Source organism: Natator depressus, chromosome 6 (genome assembly GCF_965152275.1).
Source record: "Natator depressus isolate rNatDep1 chromosome 6, rNatDep2.hap1, whole genome shotgun sequence".
Lineage (NCBI taxonomy): Eukaryota > Metazoa > Chordata > Testudines > Cheloniidae > Natator > Natator depressus.
The window spans coordinates 123,273,067-123,295,386 of NC_134239.1; the positions used below are offsets into that span (position 1 = coordinate 123,273,067).

A 22,320-nucleotide genomic window follows, 5' to 3' on the forward strand; every position below is an offset into this window, starting at 1 on the left:
TCAGTGTAAGATATTTCAGACCCGCCTTGTACCACGGATGCCAGTGGAAATGTCATTCATGTCAAGTGCGGTACGGGTGCCCTTGCTGGTGATCAGAACAACGTTAGCTGGCTAAAGGCCACTGGGGGATTGTGAATTACACTCGGGTGCAGGGAGGCCCAGGTTTTTAAGAGGAATTTAAATGGAAGATTATTTTAGGTGCATGTTTTGCACAACACAAATGGGTTTCGATCCTGCTCTCCTTGAAGTTAGTGCAAAGGCTTGTGCTGAGTGCTGCCTGCCATAGACATGCTGCTTTAGCTTTGTCTTGGCTAATTAACAATAGACACTAACCTTGCTCACATCGGTTGCGAGATGCTGGAGCACTATATGGGCCTTAAGCACTTACTCAGTGTTAGCTTGCTCTGCAAGTGTAACGGTTTTCTTAGGTATCTGTTGTGCGCCTGTCATAAAGCCCACCGATCTGGGGTGTGTTTTCTGCAGATCTGACTGACTTCATAGCGATTGAATGCTTTCTTTATGATGGCTACAGACCAATGCCTCGACTTTGAGTGGATTTAATTCAGGGATTGGAATAGCATGCGGCTCCAAGAAAATTTATAGCAAATTTAATCCTCCTCACCCCCCACCCCCCCATGCAATGATTCAAACTGAAGTTTGAAAAAAAGAGAAGGAAGTGGAGGCTGATTATTGATTCAAACAGGCATGAGCAGTACTCAGGGGATCGTTTTTGTCTTCTCCTGGTAGCTGAAATGTGTGGTATTGAATAGGACAAAGAGAGAACCTCTGCTACAAACGGCCGAGGCTCTCCCCTTACTCTGTGTTTGGGCCTAACACAGCAGGGCCTTGATTTTTGACAGGGCCTGTAAGCACTATTGAAATATAATCATGACAGCAATGAGATGGACGGTCCCTCCGTTGCGTGCACTGTTCTCCTCTTTATAGCAAGTGGGGATAATGAGGGGAGGACAGAACTCACAGAGGCTAATAATCCTGCATGATTTCAACTGAGCTGTCAATAGTGATTTTAAGGCCTGTCCACAGGGAGCTCTGCCTGGCTTGAGGTAATAATGTTATCCTCAGTGCTCTCCTCTTGCAGAACAGTTTATGGGGTGAGGTGGTCAGGAAACTCTTTATGGTCCGTCTGGCTGCCCTTAACTCATGCTTATTCGAAGGGGAGGGATCTGAGAGGTTATGGGGCTCAGCCCCCAGCCGCCAGGGTCTGAGCTGCCATAGGGAAATAAGACTTCAAACCTGACTGCCATGAGATGGATCTCTTCCTTCTTGTGGCTCCTCCATTGTGTTAATGCTCAACCCCTTTCAGCACTCAGCCTCTTGCTTTGGGGTGCCAACCCTCCAGGATCATCCTGGAGTCTCCAGGAATTAAAGGCTAATCTTTAATTATAGGTTACGTCATGCGACGAAACCTCTAGGAATACGTCCAACCAACATTGGCAACCCTACTCTTGCTCTGACCATATTGCCACTGTAGAGCCTTCACAGATCAAGTTCTCCTGGTTTTCAGGCCCCGGAGATCTTTTTGGCAGATTTTTTTTTGCATGCAAAAATTGGCCTGCAAAGTCCAATTTCCCGGCATAGTTTTAGGAAAAGATATGGCAATTGCTATGTTGCAACTGAGGAGAACCCGTCACACAGCCGGGCTTCGCTTGAGTCTCCTAGCGAAAGGGAATGAGGCTTTGTAAATTAGTTTCACCAATGTAAATTTGTTTGAAGAGAAATGCAGAGGTTTGCACATTACTATACAGGGAGGGACGCTCAGGCTGTCCAACAGAACTAGCAGGTGCTGGTTTGGGCTCTTTTCATTTTCTCTGAAACACTGAAACAACTGATTTTGTTTTTTCCTGGTATTTATTAGCATGCTCCGGCTGTGATGGCTTGAAAAATCGACTTCTGCAAGTAACAATCATGTTGTACTCTTTATTTTATGCTATTAATTGTGTTTTGGTAATGCCTGGAGTCCCCAGCTGAAATTGGGACCCCTTTGTTTTAGGTGCTGTACAAATACATAATAAGACATAGACCCTGTCTCCAAAGAGCTTACACGCTAATCAATAAGACAAAGTGTGGCAAAAGGAAGTGTTATCACCCCATCTTACAGCTGGGAAACTGAAGCATAGAGAGATGAAGTGACTTTGCCAGAGTCACACTGGGAGATTTTGGTAGAGTCGGGAACTGAATCCGGATCTCCCAAGCCCCAGTGCAGTGGCTTAGCTGCAAGGTCATGCTTGGTTCTTGAATCTCCTCTTTTGATGATTCACAAACTTAACTTCAAAATAACCGTGGATTTCCATGTAAAATAGAGGCAGGGGAAATTGTGTCACATTTTGCTCTTTCATTTTCATGTGCAGATGTGGTCGTGGGAGGGGTCTTCAAATTAGGCCCGTAAGTTGCTGTATCTTTCCATGTTTCTTTTCCCTTGAAGTATGCCATGTTCTGGATTCTGAAGATCAAACAGGATTTTCAATAATCTTTTCATTACATATCATGGACAAGAAAATGGACTGTGTCTTGCATTCTTGGAGGTTCATCCATACTCGTTCTAACACCCACTATTTCAGGAGAACCATCTCCACAGTTTGATTATAGCCTGGGAGGTATTCCCTTGTTGTGTATATATCTAGTCGAGGCATCAGCCTACAGCTAACAAAATACACTTGTGTATGAGACGCTGATGGCCGAAGGAAAGTTTTGAACAACTGAAAGTCAACACCCGTAGGATTTTGCAACAGAAAGGCACCCTGACCTGATGGCTTTCCCAGTAATGTCTCAGAGAGGTGAGGAAAGCTGGTTCTAACTACCCATACAAATCCATTGATACACTTACCATGGGAACAGGAGAAGGGCCATATTTATATAAGCTCACATGCACAGTGGGTTGGCTGTAATATATACTTCATGCACTGCCTCCAGATCCTTCTCCTTTCAGATGGTGGCATAGGCCACATTTATGAATTTGGCTTTTCCTGCCTTTTTTGTTCAAACCACACCTCTTTCTGGGGCTCCACCATCCCATAAGCAGAAGTCGTGCAGATACAGTCTCGCACACGCTGCAGATGGACAAAAGTGATCAACAATGTAGCAGATACAGGAAATGGATGGAAAATGCAGCTAAGTCTCTCAAATGCTGATGCTATTCCAAATTCAGGAGATGAACGGGGCAGGTCTGAGGTTACAATGGAGTTCTTACCAAGGTTAACTTATGCTGCTGAGAAAAGCAGCAGCTGGAAAATTAAACATTTGATGGATATGCCTAAACACGGTACTTTATATCTTAAATTTGGATTCCCAGTGGCCTGGTCAGCTCCAGTTTCTGTACAACACACACATCCTTGTGTCTGTGTGGCCTTTTCAGGGATATCCAAGGGCTACCCCACCATCTGGAGTTCTGTGACCAGTTTTGGGCCCCATGCTACAAGAAGGATGTGGAAAAATTGGAAAACGTCCAGCGGAGGGCAACAAAAATGATTAGGGGACTGGAACACATGACTTATGAGGAGAGGCTGAGGTAACTGGGATTGTTTAGTCTGCGGAAGAGAAGAATGAGGGGGGATTTGATAGCTGCTTTCAACTACCTGAAAGGGGGTTCCAAAGAGGATGGCTCTAGACTGTTCTCAGTGGTAGCGGATGACAGAACGAGGAGTAATGGTCTCAAGTTGCAGTGGGGGAGGTTTAGGTTGGATATTAGGAAAAACTTTTTCACTAGGAGGGTGGTGAAGCACTGGAATGCGTTACCTAGGGAGGTGGTGGAATCTCCTTCCTTAGAAGTTTTTAAGGTCAGGCTTGACAAAGCCCTGGCTGGGATGATTTAGTTGGAGATTGGTCCTGCTTTGAGCAGGGGGTTGGACAAGATGACCTCCTGAGGCCCCTTCCAACCCTGAGATTCTATGATTCTATGATCTTCTCTCCCCAGGGTGAGCTGCCAGGCAGACCCACGGTTCCTCCAGTCCTTTCAGGCTTCAGGAGGGTCAGGAAGCCAACACAAGGTAACAGTCCACCTCTGTTGTCAGCCGGGAGCTACAATGAAGCCAGGGGAGCAATACTATTCTATCAGCTTGAATGCAGGAGCTGAGGAATTCTCTGCAGTTCTCACTGTGCATTAGGACTTTTGATTTTGAGTTCTCACTGAACCATTCCTACAGCTGTTGTAATACTGTTTTCACAGGACAAAGGGAAGAAAGGCATTAGCTTATACTTGTTTTAGCTCTGGCCTTTCTTCATTAGATAATCTCACTCTGAAGTGATTTAGTTCTGGAACACGAATTACTCTTCTCCTGGTTGAAATGCAACCACAAACCCCTTGTCAGTTACAACGTAAGTCTAGGCTCAGCCCAGAGTCCCACAGGCAAAAAGCAAGTGCTTTTTCAACTAATCCACTTGTCCCTCACCTCTCCCTCCAGTAACATGAGATTATATGTTATGAAGTAATAACTTGAAACAGTCTGCACTGTTTTACATATTAAATTATATGGAGGACAGTAGGCACTTGACGTTGCTTTTATTGGCTTTGTTCGTTTTGTCTAAACTGTAATGAACACCTGTTATTTAATACTAAAATAAGTAAAATCCTTCATGCTGAGATTAGCTAAGGCATGCTAAATTGATTATAGACCTTGTTTTCGGGGGAGGGGAGGGAGGCAGGGCCTGTATGAACACAGTCTACTAATGGATAGAACCTGAAAATCTTTGAGGGTTTGCTGAACAGACTAGGGGCATAGTTCTCATTTTTCACTCTCACAAAGGGGTGTGAAGAGTAAAGCGGCATGCACAGATACAGGAGATGTGGGGTGCATGACGTCCTGTATAATATTAACTTAATAAAAGCCAGCAATGGGCCTGACTGCCTCTCTCAGTGGTAAAACCCAGGGGAGAGAGCTCAGAAAATCTCACAGCCAATCACGTATTTTTCTCTCCTGTCCTTTCATCAGTATTTTTTTCTCCTGTCATTTCCACAGTTTGCTCCCCATGGAATAGATGGTAGGACCTTATGGATCCATAGATGCTAAGGCCAGAAGGGATCATTGTGTCATCTAGTCTGACCTCCTCTATAGCCCAGGCCATAGAACTTCCCCCAAATAATCCCTAGGGCAGGGCTTTTAGAAAAAGCTCCAATCTTGATTTAAAGATTGGCAGTGATGGAGAATCCACCATGATCCTTGGTAAATCGTCCCAATGGTTAATTACCCTCGCTGTTAAAAATGTATGCCTTATTTCCCGTCTGAATTTATCTAGCTTCAACTTCCAGTCATTGGATCATGTTATACCTTTCACTGCTAGATTGAAGAGCCCATTATTAAATATTTGTTCCCCATGTAGGGACTTACGGACTGTAATCAAGTCACCCCTTAACCTTCTCTTTGTTAAGATGAATATATTGAGCTCCTTTAGTCTATAACTATAAGGCATAAAGAACGAGGAGTACTTGTGGCACCTTAGAGACTAACAAATTTATTTGCGCATAAGCTTTCATGGGCTACAGCCCACTTCATCAGATGCATAGAATGGAACATATAGTAAAAAGATATATATATATATATACACACACACATACATACAGAGAACATGAAAAGTTGGAGTAAGAAGCTAATTAATTAAGATGAGCTATTATCAGCAGGAAAAAAATGGAGTAAGAGGCTAATTAATTAAGATGAGCTTCTAATCCATTAATCATTCACATGGCTCTTCTCTGAAACCTCTCCAATTTATCAACATCCTTCTTGAATTGGGGACACCAGAACTGGACACCGGATTCCAGGAGCTGTCGCACTAGTACCAAATACAGAGGTAACATAACCTCTCTGCTCCTACTCAAGATTCTCCTGTTTATGCGTCCCAGGATAGTATTAGCTCTTTTGGCCACAGCATCACACTGGGAGCTCATGTTCAGCTGATTATCCACCATGATCCACAAATCGTTTTCAGAGTCCCTGCTTCCCAGGATCGAGTCTCCCATCCTGTAAGTATGGCCTACATTCTTTGTTTCTAGATGTACACATTTACATTTAGCTGTATTAAAATGCATATTGATTGATTGTGCCCAGTTTCCCAAGCAATCTAGATCTCTCTGAATCAGTGACCTTGTCTTTTTCATTATTTACCATTCCCCCAATTTTTGTGTCAGTTGCAACCCTTAATCAACGATGATTTTATATCTTCTTCTAGGTGATTGATAAAGATGTTAAATAGCATAAGATCAAGAACTGATCCGCATGGTACCCCACTGGAAACACACTTGCTTGATAACGATTCCCCATTTACAGTTATATTTTGAGACTTATCAGTTGGCTAGTTTTTAATCCATTTAACATGTGCCATGTTAAGTTTATATCGTTCTAGTTTTTTAATCAAAACGTTGTGTGGTAACAAGTCAAACGCCTTACAGAAGTCTAAGTATATTATATCAGCGCTATTACCTTTATCAACCAGACTTGTAATCTCATAAAAAAAATCAAGGAATTTGACAGGATTTATTTCTATACACCCCTGTTGATGTGTATTAATTATATTACCCTGGTTTAGTTCTCTATTAATCAAGTCCCATACCAGTCACTTCATTAGCTTGCCTGGGATCGATGTCAGACTGACAGGCCTGTAATTATCCTGCTATCCTGTTTACCCTTTTTAAAAATTGGCACAACATTAGCTGTCTTCTGGAACTTCCTCAGTTCTCCAAGACTTACTGAAATTCAACGTTAACAGTCCAACGAGATCTTCAGCCAATGCTTTTAAAATTCTTGGATGTAAGTTATCTGGACCAATACCATTGTGAGTATTCTTTTTGATCCTAATATATTTAAAACATTCCTTCTTATTGTCCTTAATTCTTCTGGCCATAGATTTATCCTTGTGTCCCTTGGCTTCCCTTATCAACTTTCTACAATTCCTAACTTCTGATTTATATTCATTACTATCAGCTTCCCCTTTCTTCCATTTGTTATATTTTATTTTTTACTGGTGCCTTCACTTTCCCTCTAAACCAGGTCAATTTTTTAACCAGCATAGCCTTTTTTCTCAACTGATATTTATTTGTAGTATATGATTCAGCCATTAGAAATCTCTGTGTGATGTATAGAGTTGTAGATCTGGTTCGGCCCCTGGTTAACAAGGGGGACAAAGCTGGAACTCGATCTGAGTTTGGAAGCCTGTTTGTTTCTAGCTGTTCTCTTTCATAAATGCCTCTGGTTTCAAATGGACTGTGATTTCATATACCATGCCATTGATGAAGGTCACATGACACAGGGAGTCAGTGTCAGACCTGGCGCGAGTCTCTTGCTTTGTCTACCACACTGTGCTGCCTTTCATACTATTCAGCTGCCCCTTCTTGTGGCCAGAGGTCATGCTGGCTGCTTAGCAGATGACCTGTAAAGTCAGAGGTAAACCAGCTGGAAGGGGCTTTGCCCTTGGCCTGTCAGTGGTAGCCTGAGCATCACTGCCTACTCCAGTTGTGAACTTGACCTAGGGTGTGAGCATGGGGGGATGAGACTGTTGATTTCTGGTTTTGGAAAGGTGGGACAGATCCTGTAATATTTGGGGAGGGCATGGGGTGAATTGGTGGGACAATGTTTTGCAAGCCTAGCAGGAACTGGTGGGGCCATTGTGAGGCCCCCTGCACTAGGGAAGCACTGCACTGGGGATGTATTGGGGGCTGCCAGTCAGAGCTGGCATGGACCCCTCGATGTTTCGGAATGGGTCTCCACGCAAGCCAAGCGTATGCTGGTGCAGAGCGTGGAGTGGGAGTGAATCATAGAATATCAGGGTTGGAAGGGATCTCAGGAGGTCATCTAGTCCAACCCCCTACTCAAAGCAGGACCAATCCCCAACTAAATCCCCAGATCCCTAAATGGCCCCCTCAAGGATTGAATTCACAACCTTGGGTTTAGCAGGCCAATGCTCAAACCACTGAGCTATCCCTCCCCACAAATGAAAGTGGGCAAAGGATCTGCTCTGAAGGGTTCCCACATGACAGGATCCAGAGCCCTGGGTTGGGGGATTTTATCTCCCCCCCTGCCCCGCCCCGCCCACACAGTGCCCAGTTATGCACCTGGTAGGTGGGTGGAGTGGCATTCACAAACAGCTGCATGGGCTCCGGCCATCCTGGGACGGTAGCTGCCCCCAGGCCAGTGCTCTTCCTGCTGTGCATGGGGGAAAGAGGATATGCTCCTTTATGTTCCTCTGTGTGTGGTTTTTAAAGGAGAAGACTAAACACTCTCACTAGGCTGGTTTGAGGAATTACGGTGGCGTAAGTGCCCTGAGAGCATTGGGCCTGCACTGGGAAGAGCCGTGCTTTGCCCAGTGCTGGTACCAGTGCGTCCTGGCCAGGGACTGAGCTAGTCCACAGCCAAACCAAACATCTAGCCCCACATTCGGCTCTTGGGTTCCCATGGGGTTGTGGTCTGTTTACCTCAGTAGCTGAGCAAAGAGTTCAGCCCTTAGAATTTGCCTTGGAACAGTTACTGCGCATTCCATGCATCCTAATACTGAGCTGAATTTCGTTGGTCTTAGTTCCTATCACCAGGCTGGATCTCCATCTGCGGCGCCTCAGTGGGTGGCCAACCCCAGGCTATTATATGCCCCACTTAAGTCCCGTATGACTGAGGGCCTGATTCAAAGGCCATTGGAGTCAATGGGAGTCTTTCTATTGACTTAAATCAACCCAGGATCAGGTCCTTACTGAGAACGGGCTGCGAGACATATGCTAACCCTTCCCATTTCTGTAGCTGCTGAAGCAGTAACAGGTATTTCTAGGTACTCTTTTGAGAGCCTTTATATAGATAAATCTTATGTAGCTACGATTTACTCCGCTACTTAAAGGCATCAATGAACAGGCCCAGCAGTGCTCCTGGAAAGACAATTAATACAGCTGGACGCTGCCCCAGGCATAGACAGTCCCAAAGGATAGTTTGCAAAATTAGTATTTTTCATTTGATTCGCTGTTGTTATTGGCCAAAAGACATAAAAAAATGTTTGGGGCATAATATTTGCCTGTGAAAAATGTTTAGCAATATACTCAGCAAAAGATACCATCTCGGTGAAAGAATGCTGAAGTAACAAGATGAGTTTCCGACAGGACTATCAAAGACAAGCGGCCAAGTCACTTAATGTCTGTATTCCACAGTTTTCCCACTTGCAAAAGTGGGCCAGTAATGCTCAGCTCCATGTTAAACGACTGGCAATAATGGGTATAGTAATAAATTGTGCTTTTCAAAGTGCTTTGAGATCTGCAGATGAAAAGGACCAGCGATGCTATAAGGGTGTTTAATGTTATTTTACCGATTCCAGTTAAGCAAACTTGGCCCAGGTGATTGTTAACGACATCAGTCAAATTCAGTACCCTGTTGTCATTAGCCAGATATGTGCTCCGCGGACTGCAGCTCCAACGGGGCCACCTGGGAAACCCATCATGAATAGCATGCAGAACCTCGCTCCCGAGCAGTGGAACAAACTCCATCATCCCCTGGGCAGGGCTTCGCAGCAGGAATGTGCAAACACAGGTGTGTAGTTTTCATGAGATTTAAATGAGGTTGGAGCTATTTGGGAATCCAGTCTGGTTTTGGTTAGGAGAGTGTCTCCTGCAAGCTGGAGGATGGGTTCATACTGCCCATGTGCAGCTATACGCTTGCTGCGATGTGAATTGCCTTTGTGGTGTGGCTTTCTATAGAAGAACAATCGTAAAAAAAACAGATCCAAGTAAGCAGAGATATGTAGGCTGTAGTCCAATCAAATATTGATCCTAGCCCATATTCTGCACCACTTCCTTACGGTGAGTGGTGCCTAGCTCCACGAGCAGTGATTTCATGGCTCACGTCGCACAGTCTGTCCCTCTGTGTTCTGTATTACTCAGCATGTAATCGGTACTGGACAGCTTTGGTACAGCAACTTTATTTGGCTGAGGGGGGTTTGGTTTTTTTTTTTTTTTTAAAGCGGAAGATTTTTACGTGACTGAAATGTGTTAATGTGCCTGTAAAATGAAATAAAACACAATGAAAGTTGTTTTGAACGCAGATGGGACCAATAGAGGGCCCAGCCCAAAGCCCATTGGAGTGTATGGAAAAACTCCTGATATTGCCCGGTCCAAAGCATATTAGAGTCTAAGGAAAGACACCCCCCTCCCCCGCCCGATATGAAGCAGTCCAAAGACCCGTCAATGAGTTTTGAGATCCAACCCCTGATATGCTTTTTGAATCAGCTTAAGCCCTTACTGAAAACATGACTCTGAGCTGAAACAGGCTGGATCTTCTCTGTTTACAGGAAATGTTTTCACTAAAGCCATTGCTTTGTGTGAAGAGTCACAGCTTCCAGGTCCATTTTACTCACACAGCCCTCCACATTCTCCCTTTTTTGAGTAGCTAGGATGGGATGTTTCCAAAGTTAGCACATAGGGGGACTGGGCTGGGCTGGCTCTGATTTGTAAAGCAAGGTTCTTATTCCAAAATGAATTCAAACTCTGCCCATGGGTGACGAATTCCCCCAATTCAAGGCACACTGATGGCTATTCAGGCTCTCTCTGTTCTTTGCAGTTCCCCACTTTGGACCGCTTGTGCATTCCCCTCTTCCGGTCGGGCAGATGAGTTTGGAAGCCAATGGGCTCCATTCATCCCTTACATTCCTCTGGCAGAACACACTCTCCAGACCTCCAGGGGCAGAAAGTTTGCCAACAGTAAGGATGTGGTGGAGTACGCTTCTGCAACCCCCCACTGTGCCAGGGGACTGGAGCAAGCTGGAGCAGCCCCAATGGGTATGTCTACACTGCACACTAAGCCCAGGATCTGACTCAGGTTTGAGCCCAAATTCCCCTTCACACAAATCAGTCCGACTCAGGTCAGCAGGTGCTCAGGACCAAGGATGCCGCTAAGGGAGTGGGTCAGAGCCTGAGTCCCGCCGAGTCTTGGGTCCAACCCCTGTCATTTTGCAGTGTGGATGCAGAGCAAGCTGCAGACCTGAGTCCGAAACAATGGTGTAGTGGGGCTGGCTCTCTGTGGAACCATGTACTGGGTTTATTGCCTCATGACGCACGCCATTTTGAGGTCGCACTGCACGGAGGATGCCATTTTAGAACGTGTGAGGTCATGTTGGCAGGGGCATTCCGGAAAATGCCCATTCCGGACTACACCACTGGTCAGAAGGTCTGCGCAGTGCAGTACAGACGTGTTAGCACTGCTGCATCGGGCCGTGCGGACCAGGGTCCAGCAATTGTAAACCCAGGTTTATAATGTAGTGTGGACGCTCAAGTGGCGGCTTGGATACATGGAGTCCCACAAGCCTGGGTCCCCAAGACCCGAGTTCGCAATGTATCCAAAGTATCCAGAGTGGGCAGAGGTATCCCAAGTGGGCAGAGCCAGCCCAGGAGAGGGTGTGGCCAGGCCTGTCAGGAGCTGTGTTGATTCAGTGCCTTCCTTGGGCAGCCTCCACTCTCCTGTGGAACCCTGGGCTGATATTATTTTAAAGCTCCCTTCTCTAGCGAAACAGCTGTGGGAGGCAGCTGCGGTGCCACCCTCCCCACAGGGAGAGTCCGCCCCGGGGTCCATGAGTTCCCTGGCTGCTCCCACAGGAGGAAACCCAGACATTGTAGCTCCTGCGTCTGACTCCTGTGATGGTCCTCCTGCCTGCCCTCACCTGTGCCACAGTAACAGAGACGTGCTGGGGGAGCTTTGCTCCTGCTGGCGGTTCCCTTCGACCTTTGGGATCTCTGGGGTAACACGGCCTCCTGTGATCTTGGCCACTTGTGGCTTTTAAGAAATCCAGCACTGTTCTTGCAGGGATGTTAGCCTGAGGCTCCTGGCTAGACTTCAGCTGGGGGATTCCAAGGGGCCAATGTCATCTTTGGTAAAATTTCATTGACCTCAGCATAGTTACACCAAGGATAAACTATGCCAGCTTGTGCGCCAGGACTCATGAAACTGGGCAGTCACTTACCTTATAACCTGACTGTGGTCACAGGTCATCTACCTACTCAAGCCATAGTACCCCTTGGTAAGTCCTGTGTGACTTCTCATCTCCATCAGGAGTCAGGATTGACATGTACAACCTCCCGTAAGGTGGAAAGGTCACATACTGATGTGATTGACTCCATCTGCAGCAATGTGTTGGGTGAAGCTAATGTGGCTTGAAAGCAATGTGTTCACGGATTGAGCAATATGCGATGGATGCTTGTTTGGCTTCTTTCTCTGGCAACGCCCATAAAATGAACTTGTGACAAAGAATCTGAGAGCAGAAATTGCTTTGACAGACCATGGGATTGCATGGGAAACCTTCCCTTTCCCCTACTAGCCAAAGCATCAAGAGTCCTTGAATAGCAGATTTGTCTAGCTGATCTCTCAGGAATTGGTTATCCATGGAGAGGGCGATTTTGTAGGGATAACAGCGTCCTCTGATGTTCAGACCCACTCCCCCTGGTGTCTTTCCAAAGGATGAAATGTACTTGCAGGGCGACAGAGGCTCTGTGAATGGAGATGAATAAGACCTTGGAAGAGAAAATGATTTTTGAACCCATTTTCATTGTGCTTTATTAACAGGCTACATAACCCAGCGGGGAGGGTGTTTTTACAGGAGCTCCTCTGTGCAGATCTGCAGAGGATATGAATTCCTTACGGCTCTACCTAGGGAGCCTTGGGTCTCTAGCTCAGTCTGTAGCAACTCATACTTTCAGATCTGGAAGTCCCTCTTCAACCCCCTGGCAGTCACAGATACACATGCCTTCCCCTTCACACATGCAAAAATCCCAGCTGTTGAATGAAAAATGGAGAATGCTGCAGAATGGAGCTGTTTGCTGACTGCATAATATCCAGTGGGTATTACCCAGGGATCCTGCAGAATGGAGCTCAGCAATGCTCCGGTCTGCCATTACTTGCCACGGGGAGGAATTTCTTGTGGTAAAGCTGTCACTTTCTGTGACTGCAGTCCTGCAAAATCCAGTTTTAGCTATGAGCTACCCAGACCAATGGCATGCTGCCCTCTTAGCAGGTCTAGTGGTGCTCTAGCAAACGGCCATGAGTGCAGGCATGCATGCGAAAGACACAAAAGGCCTGATCCTCAGCTGGTGTGTCTGGAAGTGGCTCCACAGACTTCAGTGGAGCTATGCCAAGGTACACCAGTTGTAGGTCAGATTAGTGTTCCGGGCACGAATATCTTTCCCAGAATGTTGGAAAGGGGCTCCATGCACCTGCAGATGAAAGGACATGGCATCTCTGAGACGGATTAACTTTGAAAATCTATAAATAGCTTCTGGGGCCATGTAGAGTTTTGGCTCAGGTGACCGAGCTTTAGTGTAACATGGTGGGAGAAGACGAGTAATCTAATGAAGTCTCCAGCCTGAGCTGCTCTCTGCAAAATACACCTGCACATCTTGGCATAATTGGCCCTGCGGCCTGGCAGAATATTCTGCTGAATATTTTGGCTGGATCCAGGACCTTGTGCGGCTTTTGTGGCATGGAAACTGCATATAATTTCCGCTGAATAGAACCCTATATATCAAGTTGACAGTTTCGGGACATTATAAGACCATTTAGTGCTTTCTTGCTCAAAATGAGTCAAAATCAGAATGTAATTATTAAACGATTATTTGACAAACCGTGCAGTAAGAACACGATTTAAAAAAAAAATTTACCCCAAACCTATTATTCCAGCAAGCGACCGAAAATGAAAAGGAACCGTTACTCTCAAGCAAAACACAAAACAGGGCACAGGTGTCACAAACCGATAGGGGGTATTCGGGTGTGTCTGCGTAGCCCACAAGTTACTGTGCTCATTTATTTGTTCAAAAGGGGCTATGGGTCTGATCCTCCTCTCACCTACACTGGTGTAATTCCATCGACTTCAGCAGAGTTGCTCCAGAGAAGAGTCACCTCCCAAACGTTGTCTCCTCTCCTGGAAGTCTCTCAGCTAATGCCTGCCATGGAATACTAGCTGTTCCAATGGTAGAAAATCACTTGTTAGGTTTGGCCAGCTGGGCAAAGTTGGCCTTGAGTCAGTCATCTGCAGGAGGCAGATGCATTTACAGACCAGTTGCAGGAGGACCAAAGCGACTAGACAGATCTTGCTTTTACAGTCTCATTTCTTCTGTTTCCCTAAGAGACATAAGTCCTGTGTCTGGAGAAATTTCCATATGGGATATGCCTCAGAAACTGCCCTGTGTGTATCTGCATCCAAAATGGTCTTAAGGTTTCACAGACCCAGGAGAAGGCCAGTGTTAGTGTGACAGGATCCCTGGGGTGCAGCCTGGGACTGCTGTGCCCCCTGCTGGGCCCCTCTCCAGCCTGGGCTGTCTCTCACAATGCTTTGCTAGTGACAAGCAGCAAACCCCTCCAGGCGCTGTGATCACTCAGCACAACCGCAGGTGGAGCCCCACACCCAGCTCAATTGCATGAATGCTCCCAGAGCCACTCATGAATTACAGAGAAAGGCACCAGCCAAATCCCCCCAGCTCCGAGTCTTGTACTTCAGGAGTATACCATCCTGCACTGCTCAAGACCTTTTCTTGAGCAATGTAAGTTTATTAATTAGTTCACCATTTCATCAATGGAAAGTGAACATACACCAGCCTTTGTAACCTGAGCTGATTTACCAAACACTTTAGGCAAACTCACTGATGAAGATAAATAGTAAAACAAGTTTATTGTTTACAAAAGATAGATTTTAAGTGATAGTCAAAAAGTCAGAGTGGTTATCAAAATAAAATAAAATAAAATAAAATAAAATAAAAGCTCCCATTGGCTGGGAATGGGGAAGCGCGGCCAGTGGGAGCTTCGGGGGAGGTACCCAAAGGCAAGAACAGCTCACGGAGTTCTCTGCTCCTCCTTTCGCCGGGGCCGCAGGGAAGTGGTGCTTGCCGCTTGCCGGAACGGAATGGCACGGGGCCGGGGCTGGGGCAGGCAGGGAGCCTATCCTGGCCCTGGTGCGCGCCCCTACCACCCCGGAGCTGCTCAAGGTAAGCAGTGCCGGGCTGGAACCCGAAACCCTCCTACATCCTGCACCCCAACTCCCTGCCCTGAGCCCCCTGCCTGCATCCCAACCCCCTGCCACACCCCACACTCCCTCCTGCACCCCAACCCCCTGCCCTGAGCCCCCTGCCACACCCCTCCTGCACCCCAACTCCCTGCCCTGAGCCCCCTGCCTGCACCCCAACCCCCTGCCACACCCCACACTCCCCCCTGCACCCCAACTCCCTGCCCTGAGCCCCCTACTGCACCTCGCACCCCAGCCCCCTGCCCTGAGCCCCCTGCTGCACCCCACGGGCAGGGGCGGGGGCAGCGGGGGGGTGTGTGATGCGGCCCTTGGGCCAACATACAAGTGCTCATGTGGCCCTCCTGGTGATTCGAGTTTGAGACCCCTGATTTAGATCAAGCAGTGTTCTCACCCACTGGATCTTACAGTCCTTAATATATAAGTTTGTCTCTTAAACCTGGGCCAGTCTCCTCTGTTGGAGTCTTCAGTTTTCTGAGCATTCTCGTTGCTTGCAGCGTAGGGTGGGGGGAGGAGAAAAGGCCAATCATGGGGCCCCTGTGTTCTGTTTTATACCCTTAGTCCGTGTGCTTGGAGAACACAAGTCCAGGCATGTCTGGTGGGCATTGCTGAGTCACAAGGTGAAGCAATACCCCCAGCGTGTCTCCTGTGAGTGAGGCAAGGAATTGTAACTCCTCTTCTGGACAATGGCTAGTGATGTCTGTTCAGCACCCACCCGGGCGCTGGTTACCTCTTCTCTTATCATTGTCTCTGGAGAGCTAGTATCTGGGCATTTCTCAGACCCACAGTATATTTTAGTGAAAACCATACAACACAATTCTTATAATTTTATATGCATTAATGATACACATATTGAGAGAGAACAATGGCTTTCAGCGGATCATAACCTTTCCCATGATACCTCACATGGCCTGCTTTATATACAATATCACAGTTATATTTAAATGAGGAATATGAGGGTTACAGGACGCCCCCCCCCCCAAGGTGTAGAACGTCACAGTTAGCATCTCTGGTAAGCACTTAAGAGTGAAAAGAAAAGGAGGACTTGTGGCACCTTAGAGACTAACCAATTTATTTGAGCATAAGCTTTCGTGAGCTACAGCTCGCTTCATCGGATGCAACTTAAGAGTGGTACGTTAGACTGAGCTCTCTGCCCAGGAAGATCTGAATACAGCTTTGGAGCCTTCCTAAACAATTTTTTTGAAAACCAAGGAGCCAGATTGTCATCTGGTGTAAACTGGAATAATGCAGCCAAAGTCAATGGAGTTCCTGTGACTTACACTAGCTGAGAACCTGGCCTATGTACTGCGTTTGGATCAGGATGTTAGCAATCAAACAATTACGTATTTCATGCCAGTTCTCCTCAGATTTAATATCCTTTTCCTTTTCCCAATGGGCTCCTTAAGTAGGGCCTTCTCAGACCCTCTGCATCATAATGTAATATACCCCGAGGGAATAAACAACAGCAGAAAACCTACCCCAAGCAGAACTCCCTATAGCCCTGAAAAGGAGAGGAGCCAGATGTGCCATGAAGCCCACCAGAGATATTGCTCCTGCCCATCTATTTAACACAGAAGCAGATAAGATATTATGAGATCTGGCTTTTAACTTTGCAAATGGCCCTGAGCCAGAATCTCCAGAATCTGGGATATTTGAAATCTGGATCCAGACCCAAATTCTGCACTTTAGCCTCTTGCTATTCTATTTGTATTTTTGTTCCTCCTTCTTTTAGACCCAGGTCATGCTGCAGGTTGTGCCATGAGTGCAGGGGACTGGTCTAGATGGCCTCTCGAGGTCCCTTCCAGTCCTATGATTCCCTCCATCCACCTTGGAGCTTTTATTTGTGCTGGTGGCAGAAATCCATGCAAGGCAGAGTTTATTTACAGTGAAGGGTAAGTGGGAGGCTGTGATCAGGATGGGATCTGAGGACAGAAAGAGCTTGTGTCTAGGAACTGTAAATGAGTTGGGTCTGGGAATTTGCAGAACCTGTTACACCCAGATTTTTCCAAATTCTGCTCCGTTCCATGGCCTGGGTGTAATAATGTACATTTATACCCTTGAATGGATGTGTGTGTATATGTTTACAGATGATTAGTCATGAACTATTAGTGTTTTCAAGCCATGAGCCTGATCCTTCAACCACGGCTTCTGCAAGCAGTCAAACTGATTTCAACTGACTGCATGGAAAACATGGTGGTTTTAGATGTGGGGGACCTCAGATGGTGTGAACGGGTGTAGCATCCTCAAGATCAATGGAGCTATTCCAGTTTGCCCTTGAAATCAATAGGGCTACTCACATCAGGGCCCTATGATGTAAGCGAGTATCTACCTTTGCCAACACGTGATTTAATCTCTGTTTTGCGTGTGGATCAATTATGCTGTAATAACATTTCCTGCATATCGCCCGGGGTGTGGCACACACAGGCAGAGACAAGATGCGGATCTTTAATCAGCGCTCTGCTGCTCATCAGCAGGCTGCAGGGACATGGTGACGTGCCTTGACTGGGAGATGTGGATGCAGTTTGATGGTCTGGGTTATTTCTAAAATCATTGCTCCTAAAGGACGGCAGGACAGACAGTCCTGGACAGCCTGAGTATTGGTGGTACTGGGGACAGCTGAATCACTCTGCGTTGTAACCAGAAACATTTCTTTGGCTCACAAGTACGTGGGATGTTCAGCTTCTCCGTGGGGTTTTTGCCCTTCACCCCCATAGGCTCTGGGGCTCCTCTTTGGGGGTATGTACTCTATAGTCGGCACCCCCTGTTCCTGTTCCCATCCAGCATCCCATTTCCCCCCCCCCCCCGTGGAGGTCTCAGGCTGCTCCTCCATCAGGTTCAGAGGAGCTACCTGCTGAGGCCTCTACCCCCCCAGTGTTGTGTAGGAATTTCCACCGGGGGGGGGGGGTTGCTGGAGTTTGCCCTCCACCCAGCCGGCAGCAGCTGGCCAGGCAACCGTCTTGTTTGTGCTGCCACCTCTTCTGTACTAGGCGGCGGGACCAGAGATGCCCCAGAAGGGTTGTGGATGTAGCTAGGCCCAGCTAGGCCCAGAGGCTCAGTTCGAGCTACAGCGAGGCAGCTGTGGGCCCCAAGACCCGAAGAATGCAAAAGAGCATCTTCCAGTTCCACCTGCTGCTCCCCTGAGGCCCCTGGCAAGGACGATGGACAGGGACAGTGGTGGCACGAGGTGTCCTCTGAAGAAGAGTGGGCCACCTAATTTCAGACCAGACCAAGAAATAGGTGGAACAACTCCCTCACCCCTGAAGAGATCTAGAGTTAGTCCGTATGTGAGGTGGGTCCAGGGCTTCTCGGGACACTTGGCGTGTTTGGAGACTGTGGATGCTACAGTAACTAGCAAAACTAACCCAAATTAACCTAAAAAGAACAGGAGGACTTGTGGCACCTTAGAGACTAACCAATTTATTTGAGCATAAGCTTTCGTGAGCAACAGTCCACTTCATCGGATGCTGGTGCCTCCCCTTGTGTTATGCAGAAGGGGGTGGGCGTGAGTCGACCCAGGGAGTAAAGTGGTGAAGATGAAGAGAGGATTGGGAAATGAGGTTTTGTTTTCTGTAAAAAGGATTTCCCTCTCCTTGTTCCAATCTACATTTTTTTTTTTTTTTTTTTGGAATTTGGAATTGGGGGAAGAGTTGTTGACAAAATAAACGTCCTTTTGGAAAAAACAGATTTTTGGGGAGGTGAAAATTTCCATTTGATCAAAAAAGCCATTTTCTGTAGGGAAAATACATTTGATGGAAAATGTTTAATCAGCTCTATTAAGAAGTCCCATAATTGCCTGTCATTAATAAGGTTTACTGCTACAACAGATCCAGAAGGAGGGAGCCAAAGAAAGGAGTTTGGGGCAGGGATCCATCAGGATTTAGGGTTCACGTATCACCCAAACTTCAGGACCCTAAATCCAAATAAACAGAGCCCTACTACCAGAATCTTTCCCAGCCCTTCTTTCTCTTTGTTCCGACAAGTCTGCTAGATGTTGTGTGAGGTTTGCTTGTACATTTCATTAGCACACTTTAACAAATGACAGCTGTGCTTTTTAAGGTAGACTAGGAGGTTTGTGCACACGCCTACTGAATTGTGTGTCTAAATCCTGTGGTCAGCTTTAAAAAAATCTCCTCCCTGCCAGTTTTCACAGCATGTTATTATTAATGCCTACACTTGCCAGCAAAGTTTAGTTGTAGCATATACAGCTCACTGTGTTTACTGACAAAGCCCTGCTGGAAGTCTCCAAAGGCAGTTCAGAACCATTTTCTTTCCCCCGCCTGTGGTCGTCGCTTTCTAAGTTCAGAGTGACGGCTTTTGTCAACGGGGAGAGTTTAAAGGGTGATGGTTTCAGAATACTGAACAAATGCCAGCTTGTTTAAAATGTAAATGCTCAGGAACCTCCCTCCAGAGAGTGGAAGCGCAGAAATAATTCGTGGCCCTGATCCTGCAACTGGAGCAACATGGTGCAGGATTTGGGCCCATATGTGCCTTCATTAATCTAGTCCATTTAGATTGTGCTATCCCTGTGCTGTCTGAGCACTGACTTTGTCCACATGGTAAAATGAAACATGATTGTAAGCCCGTTGACACAGGACTGTCCTGTTGCTCAGCTACACTACCTAGAGCAATGGGGCCCTGGTTCATGACTTGGGCTGCTAGGCGTTACAGTAATAATGAGCAGTAATACAAGATGAAAATGAAAGTACTCCGTATTGCCAAAGCCAAAGAATTTAAAAATTCTGAGTCTGCCTCTCCTGCCCCCCCAAATCATGAGCTTGGCTTAAAAATCATGAATTTTTTTTATAAAAAAAGAAACTGCTACATTTTGGATTCTTTTTATTTGCGTTCTGGTTTCCTAGCCTTCAGGGTCCACAGTTTCAAGCAATCCCATGAGGTCTAGAAGCGTCCATTATTTAGTAAGGGAAGCGTGAGGGTTTCACGCAATCCCATGACTCCAGGAGCTGGGGCTTTAAGACAAAACACCAAACAATGGAGACTCGCCATAACATCTTGAGAGGTGGCCACACTGCGATGATTTGCGTTCTGAGAGCAGGGCCCCTTGTGCTAGGATCGGCACAGTGAGAAACACGGGTGCAACTGTTGTAGGTGACTGCTTCCCCTCTGGTTTTTTCATCTTAGTGAGGACATCTGGGTGGGTCTCCCCTCTTCCCAGAATTTCAGCCCCCACTTGGAGGGGAGGGAGGAGAAGGAGAGAGAGCATGCTGAGGCTCAACCTTAGCGCACCAGCATTCAGCCCTCTCTCCCTGCCTCCCCGCAGAGCTGCTGCTGAGCTGAGCAGCTGGGAAGGGAGGAGGCAGCGGCAGCTACAGCCTCTCACCTCAGGGGCTGCTCCTTCCCTGTGCTGGACCGGTCAGAGGCTGCTGAGGGCAGAGCAGCGGGGCCTGGCCAGGCAGACAGGGGGCTAAGTCAGCTCCAGAGGAGAGATTGACCCCTAGCTGCCCTCCCAGCAACTCCTCCTCTTCCCCCCCCCCACAGGAGGATCAGGTATGGGGGCGGGGAGCTGGTGGGCACTCAGCCTGGTGGGCGATGCTAGAGGAAGGGGAAGGGGAGGTGCAGGGGCTTGATCCACAAGGGAGGACATGGATGGGACATGAGACCGGTTTGAGGTATACGAGCTAAACGAAGACCAGAGCCGTACAGGGCTGGGGAGTGCTCTTATATGTTTGTAGTACTTTTCATTGACCTTCTGAGTTGGGGGGCTTTGGGGGTCATGTTTTCAAGCTTTCCTAGCCAACCATGTTATATTTAAGAGGGTCTGTGTTCCCAGAGCTGCCAACTCTCATTATATTTAGTGCTTTTTCTTAAAGCCCCAGCTCCTGGAATCAGGTGAATATTTGAGAATCTCAGCTCATGTGATTTTATGGTGCGTCTCGGGACATTTTGGTGTTCTTCTTAAAGCTCCAGCTCCTGGAATCAGGTGAATATTTGAGAATCTTGACTCATGTGATTTTATCATGTGTCTCGGGATATTTTGATGTTCTTCTTAAAGCTTCAGCTCTTGGAGTCAAGTGATTATGTGTGAGGGTGTCAGGTTTCATTTAAATAAAAGTTGGGGAGGAAATCTACTGGGGAGGAAATCTTGAGAATGTGAAGCAAATTCACCTTAAAAATTCACAAACAGAAGGCAAACAACAAGAATGTCAAATGTATTACTTTTTTTAAAAAAAACCAACCCTCATGACTTTTAAAGCTAATCTCATGATTTTTGGGTATGGGAGGGGGATTTGTGACTTTTGAAAGCTTGGGACTGGCCACACTGTAATTTGGTGAAAATGAGTTTCCAAGAGTTATGTTTTTTCCAAGTGCAAAGAGATAGCTTGATTCAGAATGACCTTTATGTAATGGTAAGATGGTGCCAAAGTGAGGGAACAAAAGTAAAATCTCCAGGAGAGAGCATGGTGTGTGTGTGTCATCTCTGGCAGTCTGCACAGAGCTTGGAAAACATAAATGGCTGAACTCTGCACAGATTTGCTTTGAAATTTAAAGGTGTGCAATACACAGGAAACAAAAGGCACTGTCATTTCCTGGCTACATGCATCACAGCATGCAAAGTTTTACATGATCTCTAAAGTTTCCATATTTCGGTGACAATGGCCACGCAAATCGTTACCAGTCATTCTCCCGTGGAAAGTGGGGGGAGGGGAAATCCCTCCACTTAAAGTTAGAGATAGTTTTGAACATTTTTCTAATAGCAACAACAGCAATACTTTGCCACCATTCGTTTTTACTGAGTTGCACACAAGCCAGGCTCTTCCAAAAGAAGCGAAGATCAGTGTATGCAAAGCAAAGGTGATCGCTAGCTGGCCGCTGATTGAATCACTGAGAAGATACTGAACAGCGCCACATGGGCGCAGAAGGAATTCAGGAAATGATGGGCAAAGACAAATAGGCATAAAAGATTGAACAAAAAGAAGGAAGGCCCCCTCTATAAAAAACACTTCCATAAAGGTCAGAGGGACGTTAGAAAGAACTCAAATAGTTCCCTGCAACCTCTTTAGGAGATAATCCCAAATCCCTCTACTTTGGGGGTGAAATTCACCCCTGTGCAGAGGGACACAGCCCAGGGTCTCTGTGCCATTTATGTCCTATTTTAAAGATTTTAATGGTGCCCAGGCCCAGTGCTGGGGCCTCTGCCTGAGGCTGAATTTCACCGTACAGCGATACAAATGGAAAGAAGAGGTCGGATTAATATACAAGGAGGCTTCATTACAGGAAACAGACTTAAATCATTCCAAGAGCTGAAAACACATCGTACACTTCCAAAGACAAGCTTCTACTGAGATTTACAAAACAGGCCTTGGATTTGCTCCAGACCGAAAGATC

General features: G+C 46.7%; 1 long non-coding RNA gene across 1 annotated transcript in view; it reads left to right on the plus strand.

Moving 5' to 3' along the window:
* The first annotated feature begins 9,301 nt into the window (after positions 1-9,301).
* Positions 9,302-22,320, plus strand: part of LOC141990232 (uncharacterized) — a 39,772-nt gene continuing 26,753 nt past the window's right edge. The window contains exons 1-2 of the long non-coding RNA XR_012640112.1: positions 9,302-9,509; positions 10,536-10,753. This is a non-coding gene — a long non-coding RNA (uncharacterized LOC141990232). The remainder of the gene's footprint in view (positions 9,510-10,535; positions 10,754-22,320) is intronic.